A 7,500-nucleotide genomic window follows, 5' to 3' on the forward strand; every position below is an offset into this window, starting at 1 on the left:
CCATCGCCCCCTACCCCCCCCCCCTTTCTCCCTTTATCCCACCCTTCCCTCCTCCTTAACCCCCCCAACCCCCTCCTTTCTCCACATACACACACGATGATGACATTTCGTGACTCATCCACAATGTACACTCCGGGGAAGCCACAGCATACGCTCGCCGGGGACGCTGCATAATGGAGAAACAGAAGGACTTTGCCGGGCCGGAGAACCTCTCGCGGAGTCCTGGCTAGTCGTTTCGTCTTCGCCTCTGTGTGTGTGTGTGTGTGTGTGTGTGTGTGTGTGTGTGTGTGTGTGTGTGTGTGTGTGTGTGTGTGTGTGTGTGTGTGTGTGTGTGTGTGTGTCTGTCTGCCTGTCTGCCTGTCTGCCTGTCTGCCTATCTGCCTGTCTGCCTATCTGCCTGCCTGCCTGCCTGCCTGCCTGCCTGCCTGCCTGCCTGCCTGCCTGCCTGCCCGCCTGTCTGTCTGTGCCTGTGTCTGTATCTGTATCTGTTCCTGCGCCTATGTCTGTGTCAGTGTCTTTCTCTCTTTCTCCCACGATCTCTTCCCTCCCTCCCTCCTTCCCTCCCTCACCACGGAATATCTCAAGAAAGAGGATCGAGATCATAAAGGGATATAGGGAGACTTCAGGCCGCCGACGTGCATATTAGAACACACACATATATCGGCGTTTCTAATTCACCCTTTGCCTTGTTCCACTGTTCGCCTGCCGTATCTCTATATCGCCTCTCATCTTGTGCTTCTCTTTCTTTCTTTCTTTCTTTCTTTCTTTCTTTCTTTCTTTCTTTCTTTCTCTCTCTCATGAGGGAAAGTGGAGGTAAGAGGGAAGGATAGATATGGGGCGGAGAGAAGGAATGAGAAAGGGGGAGGACAGAGAGAAGAGAATAAGGGAAGAGGAGAAGGGGAGAGGAGAAGAAGGGAAGAGGAGAAGGGGGGAGGAAAAGAAGGGGAGAGGTGAAGAAGGGAAGAGGAGAAGAAGGGGAGAGTGCAAGAGGCGGGCGAGCGGCACCGAAAGAGGCCGGGCATACTTTATGCAGCGCGCGTGTGACCTGGGGATCAAAGCCAGGCACTTTCCTCGCATTATTACGCCGTTTATTAATAACACACACACACACACACGGGGGCGGCGGCGGCATATACAAAATACCTGAGAGCAATTATCATCCTCGCCCCTCTCTTCCTGTGGCCCCTCCTGCTTTTTAAACCCTCCCTTCCTCCCTGTGGATACTCCTCCCTTCGATCTCTCTCAACGCCGTCCTACACTCCCTTGTCTTCTCCCTTTCTCCTTGTCTCCCTCTTCTCTTTTCTTCTCTCCTCTTTCTTCCTCCCCCTTCTACCCCACTGTTAAATACCCTTTTTCCCCCTTTCTCCCTCTTTTCGTCTACCCCCTTCCCTCTTACTCCTTTTTCTCTCCCTTCCGCCTCTTTCTTCTGTTCACCCCCTTCTTTCTCCCTCTCCCTCTTCTTTTTCTCCCCCTTCCCCTTCTCCTTCTCCCTCTTCCCTTCTCCTTCTCCCTCTCCCCTTCCCCTTCTCCTTCTCCCTTTCCCCCTTCTCTTTCTCCCTCTCTCCCTTCATTTCCTTCCCTCATCCCACTTTTCTTCCTTTTCACCTCTATTCATTTCTTTCTACCTCTCCCCCTCACATCTTCCCTCTACACCTTCTCCCCCCACTTTCTCTCTCCCTCTCCCCCTTACATTTCCCCCACCCCCTTCCCTCTACCCCCTGTTCTCTCCCTCCCACCCCCTTACATTTCACTCCACCCCTCCTTTCAACGCCTGGAGTGTCGCCCGCTTCCCTCCGGCACAGCTCTCCATCTCCTGTGTAACGAACCATCAAAAGGATCCATATACATATCTTTATATATCTGTGTATAAGGATATGTATATAAACCATGTAGGCTATGCAGCGAAGCAACGTATCATTCTCTCTCTCTCTTCGTCTCGCTCTTTCGTTCTCTCTTAGTCTCGCTCTTTCGTTCTCTCTCTCTCTCTCTCTCTCTCTCTCTCTCTCTCTCTCTCTCTCTCTCTCTCTCTCTTTGCTCTTCCGTTTTCGTCTGTGTGTCCGCCCTCGTGAGACAAACAAACAAACAACCAAACAACCAAACAAACAAACACACACCCACGCACACGCACACGCACACACACACACACACACACACACACACACACACACACGAGAGACCGAATGCCGGAACTAACATCAAAAGCCTTGGGCGCTTGGAACGTTCTCTAAGGCCTTCATTCTTCCATCCTTCTTGCACATACACTCACACACATACACACAAATACATACTTACATCCATACCCACTCATACATCCAACCACACACAAAAACAAAACGCAAACAAACAAAACTTACGTTCTCCAACCAATACCAATGATTTATCTTCTTTACTGCAAAGAAAATGAAAACATAATCCTGTTGCTTCGAGAAAGAGAGAGGTACAATTGAGAGAGAGAGAGAGAGAGAGAGAGAGAGAGAGAGAGAGAGAGAGAGAGAGAGAGAGAGAGAGAGAGAGAGAGAGAGAGAGAGAGAGAGAGAGAGAGAGAGAGAGAGAGAAAGAGAGAGAGATACAGACAGAGAGAGAAAAAAAAACAACAACAACAGATATCTGAAACCCAGGACTATACACCTTCCCAAACAAACGACCGAGCAACGTCCACATGACAGTGACAGAAAATGCCCCAATTCACAGACAATACTCAACAGCGTCTCTCACCCTTGTGCTTAAGCGTTGACCTATGGCACCGTCCAGATTGACGAATGGCTGCTCCCGCGTACCTGCAAGAGATAAGGAAAGTTTAGAGATAAGAGCTTTGGAGATTTCTCTGCTGGAATTTCAGTTTGGTTCTCACATTCAGAAAGCGTATTACAACAATAATAATAACGTTAATAATACTGTTAATATCAATAATAATAATAATAATAACAATAATGATAATAATAATAGCAATAATAATAATAATAGCAATAATAATAATAATAATAATAATAATAATAATATAATAATAATGAAATTAACACCAACTACAACCACCAACACCACTACAACAACAACAACAATAATAATAACAATAATAACATCAATAACAACAATAACCCTCATACTATGAATAATCATAATAACAACAATGATAATAATGTCAAAATAACAATAATAATGCCAAGAAATAAAAATAATAATAGTAACAAAAACAAAAATAACAATAAATGGGACAAAGGGATAATTAAAGAAGGAAGAGGGAAAAATGTGAAAGAATGAGAGAAAAAAAAATAATGATAAGAAGAGGAAGTAAATGAAGAAAAAATGAAGAAAATAAGATAATGGTAAATTATTTATAAGGTAAATAAATCAAAGAAGGGAAGGAGAAGAGGGGGAAGTGTGATAAAAAAGGAAAGAGCAAATCGAAGAGGGGGAAGTGTGATAAAAGAGGAAAGAGGAAAAGGGAGAAGAGGGGAAGGGATCTGATAAAAGAGGAAAGACAAAAATGAAGGAAAGATGTAAATCTGAGAGGAAAGATGGAAAGAGAGGAGGAAGTGGGAAGAGGGAAGTGTGCTAAAAGAGGAAAGAGGAAAAGGGATAAAAGAGAATAACTCTACAAGAGAGGAAAGAGGAAAGAGCAAAGAGCAAAACAAGGGAAGAAGTATGACAAAAGAGTAGAAGAGGAGAAGAGGAGAAGAGGGGAGAAAGTCATAAATAGGAGAGGCGTGATGGCTGATAACGAGTCCTCAAACAAGGCCTTGGGAAGGTCGCGCGCCCGTGGCGGACCCCTTTGTCGCTCGCTTCTGCTTCTGCTTCTTGTTCTCTTTCCTTCTCTGCTCTTTTTTCTTCCCGTTCTTACATTCTTGTTTATTCTTATTCTCCCTTTATCTCCGTTCTCTGGTTCTGCCTCTAGCTTTGATTCTCTCTCTCTCTCTCTCTCTCTCTCTCTCTCTCTCTCTCTCTCTCTCTCTCTCTCTCTCTCTCTCTCTCTCTCTCTCTCTCTCTCTCTCTCTCTCTCTCTCTCTCTCTCTCTCTCTGCCTCCAATCGTACAATCAAAGACACACACTTCCTTTCTTATCTCAACAGTGAGCCAATTTCCATTTCTTGCCTTAATCCTTACCCCTTTTCCTCCATTAAATGGGAAGAGGGAAAAAATCTTAAAATCCTCCCTCCAACACTCTTATTCTGTCTGCTTGTGTGTCTTCTTCTCTTGCTCTCCCTCCCTTCTTTCTCCTCTCACTATCTTTCTCTTTGTCTCCCTTTCTTCCTCCCTTCCTACCTCCCTCTCCTCCTCCTTCTCACCTTCCTCTTCCCCCGTTTCTCTCCTGCTCCCATTTTCTCTCCCCTTTCCTCCTCCCCTCCCTCCTTCCCTCCCTCCCTCTCCTACTCCTTCTCCCCCGCTTCTCCTTCCCTCTCCTTCTCCTTCTCTCCCTTCTCTCCTTACCTCGTTACCCATTCCCCTCCCTTCTGCGTGTTGCGTAACGAGCCCCTCTCCTCTTAAATTAACCTACGATGTTAACCTACAGCACCTGCTTCCTTTTCCAAAATATTTTAAAAGTTCCCCTTTCCCCCCTCCTTTATTCTCCCTTTGTCTGTGCTCTCGTTCGCAAAGCCAGGCAGCCGGGGACAATAAGCCATGTAGTCAGGTGCGGGAACAATGCAATCGGATACAGTCAATCCAGACAAATAGCTGACAGTCTATATGGCAGTCAGTGAGGATGACGGTCCAGTCAGTCAGTAAGTGAGGGAAGTCAATCAGTCAGTCAGTCTATCTGTCAAAGGCGGCAGTAAATTAGTTAGACAACTGGTCAGTTCAGTCACACAAGTGAGAGTGAGAGTGAAAGAGAGAGAGAGAGCGAGAGAGCGAGAGAGCGAGAGAGAGAGAGAGAGAGAGAGAGAGAGAGAGAGAGAGAGAGAGAGAGAGAGAGAGAGAGAGAGAGAGAGAGAGAGAGAGAGAGAGAGAGAGAGAGAGACAGAGAGAGAGTGAAAGAAAAAAAGGAGCAAAGAGGAGAGAGAAAAGGCGAAGACAGAAAGAGAACAAAACATCGAAGAGAGAAAGAATAGAAAACGAGAAAGAGAGAAAGAAAAAAATCGAAAACAGGAAAAAAAAAAAACAGAAAGAAAAAAATAGAGAGAAGAGAGAGAAAGGAGAGAGGGAGAGAAGAGGAAAGGAGGAGGAGAATGGACGATGCCATTGTTCCAAAATTGGTAGGAACATTTCAAAGGTCGGCCCGTCCTTTTGTTGTCGGGTAAGCAAGCCTTGAACTAAAGGATTTCCCTCCGAGGATCATCTTCATTCAACCGGGGGGAGGGGGGGGAGGAGGAGGAGGAGGAGGGGGGAGGAGGAGGAGGAGGAGGGGAGGGGAGGGGGAGGAGGGGAGGAAGGGGGGGGGGGGGGGGGGGGGAGAGAAGAGAGAGGAACAAAAAGGGAAGAGAAGGGGGAAAAGAGGAGAGAGAGAAAAGGGAGGGGGAGGAAAGAGAGAGGGAGAAAGAAAGAGAGAGAGAGAGGAGAGGAGAGAGAGAGAGAAGGAGGGGGAAAAGAAGAAGGAGAGAGAGGAGAGAGAGAGAGAGGGGAGAGAAGGGAGAGAGAAAAGAGGATAAATAAAAAAAGGGGGAGGGGGTGCAGAGGCGGGGGGGGAGGCGAGGAGAGAAGGCCCGGGGGACGAGGGACGAAGGGGAGGAAAAGGGAAAAGGAGAGAAAGGAAAGGGGGGAAAAAAGGGGCCAAAAAAAGGAAGACAAAAAAACAAAAAACAAGGAGGGAGGGGGGGGGGGGGGGGGGGTTTTGAAACCGGTCCCTCCAAACCCCCGTTACCTTTTTTTTTTTACCCTTTCCGTTCTTTTCCCCTTTTTTTTCCCCTTTACCTTTTTTTTTCGGGGGGGGGGGGGGGGGGGTTTCTGGAATACCTTGGTCCCCTCTTTAATCTCCTCCCCTCCTTCCCTCTCTCCCCCCCCTCTCTTTCCCCTCTCTTTCTCTCGTCCCCCTTTCCCCTCCCCCTCTCTCTCCCTTTTCCTCTCTCTCTCTCTCTCTCCCCCTTTCCTCTCCTCTCTCTCCCTCTTTTTCCCTCTCCCCCCACTCTCTCTCTGTCTCTCTCTCCTCTCTCCCCTTTCTCTCTCTCTCTTCCCTCCCCCTTCTCTCCTTCGTGAGTGCGGTGTTGTATGCGTTTTTGCATTTAACAATCGCAGAAACCGTAATACAGTACTCCTAGCCCCCCACCCGCACCCCCTACCCATTCCTCCATATCTCCCACCCCCACCCCCTTCCCTCTCGAGGCTCAACAACTCCGTAACCCACACGAGACGCAAGGGCCCAGAAAAAGGGGAATCTTTTAGTCGACGCCAAAGCGCCTCTCTCTCTCTATCCGCTCTCTTTCTCTCCTCTTTTTCTTTTCTTTCTCTCTCTCTTTTCTTTCTCTTTTTTTTTCTCCTCTCTTTCCCCCCCCCTTCTTTCTCTTTTCCTCCTCTCCACTTTCTCTTTTTTCCCCTTTTCTTCCTCTCTCTTCCTTTCCCTTTCCCTCCTCTCTCTTCTCTTTTTCTGGAATTTTCTTTTTTCCCTCCTCTCTTCCTTTCCCCCTTATTTTCCCCCTCCCCCTCCTTCCCTTTCCCTTTTTTTCCTTCCTTTTTTCCCTCCCTCCCTCACTCCTTCCTTCCTTCCTTCCTTCCGTCCTTCCTCTCTCTCTCCCTCTTCCTTATCCACAAAGCCGCCCAAGCAAGCACATCCCCCAAACAGCCGAAGTTTGTCTTGAAGTTTAAAGCACGGAACAAGGAGGAGGAGGAGGAAGAGGAGGAGGAGGAGGAAGAGGGGAGGAGGAGGAGGAGGGGGAGGAAGAAGGGGGAGGAAAAGAGGAGGAGAAAAAGAAAAAGAAGAAAAAAAGAAGAAAAAAGAAGGAGGAGGAGGAGGCCGTCTGCTCCGAGATCCGCGGAAGGGAACAGCGACAAAAAACTAATCTTCACATACTTCCTCTCCTGTTTGGCGCGGGGGGGGGGGGGGGTAAAGCAGAGAAGAAGGGAGCGAGGGAGGGAAGGAAGAAAGGAGAATGGAGAAGGGGGAAAGGATAGGAGAGAGGGAAGGAATGAGAGAGAAAGCGAGAAGAAAGGAGGAGGTTGGTATTTCCTGTCCTCAGCCTCTTCTTTCCTCCTCACTCTGTCCTATCCCTGTTTTTCCTCTTCCTCCTCCTCTTCTTTTCCTTCCTCCTCCTCCTCCTCCCCCTCCTTCTCCCTCCCCTTCCCTTCCCCTTTCCCTCCCCCTCTTTATTCCCCTTCAGCCCTTCCCTACCCTCCTCCCCCTCCTTTCCATCCATCCATTCAATAAAAAAAAAAAAAACAAACACACACAAAAAACAGGCAAACAAACGACTAAACATTCCCGTAATATCTCTGAATGAAAACAATAAAGAGAAAGTTACAGCTGACACTCGTCCCTTTATCGTTGTCCCGGTGATGTGTGCGTGTGTTTATGTGCACGCCGGTCTGTGTGAGTGTGTGTGAGTGTGAGTGTGTGTGTGCGTGTGCGTGTGCGTGT

At 47.9% G+C, this 7,500-nt stretch overlaps 1 protein-coding gene across 3 annotated transcripts in view; it reads right to left on the bottom strand.

Moving 5' to 3' along the window:
- LOC119597926 (fat-like cadherin-related tumor suppressor homolog) overlaps nucleotides 1–7,500 on the bottom strand; it is a 191,189-nt gene that overhangs the window by 150,314 nt on the left and 33,375 nt on the right. For 2 of the 3 annotated variants that reach the window (XR_005230940.1, XM_037947592.1), the window contains exon 1: nucleotides 2,716–2,777. The exons of the other annotated variant lie outside the window; for it this stretch is intronic. The gene's annotated coding sequence lies outside the window, so the exon portion shown is untranslated. Of the gene's footprint in view, nucleotides 1–2,715; nucleotides 2,778–7,500 lie in introns of those variants that run through there. 3 annotated transcript variants of the gene reach the window in all.

The sequence above is a fragment of the Penaeus monodon genome, chromosome 40 (genome assembly GCF_015228065.2).
Source record: "Penaeus monodon isolate SGIC_2016 chromosome 40, NSTDA_Pmon_1, whole genome shotgun sequence".
Taxonomy (NCBI): Eukaryota; Metazoa; Arthropoda; class Malacostraca; order Decapoda; family Penaeidae; genus Penaeus; species Penaeus monodon.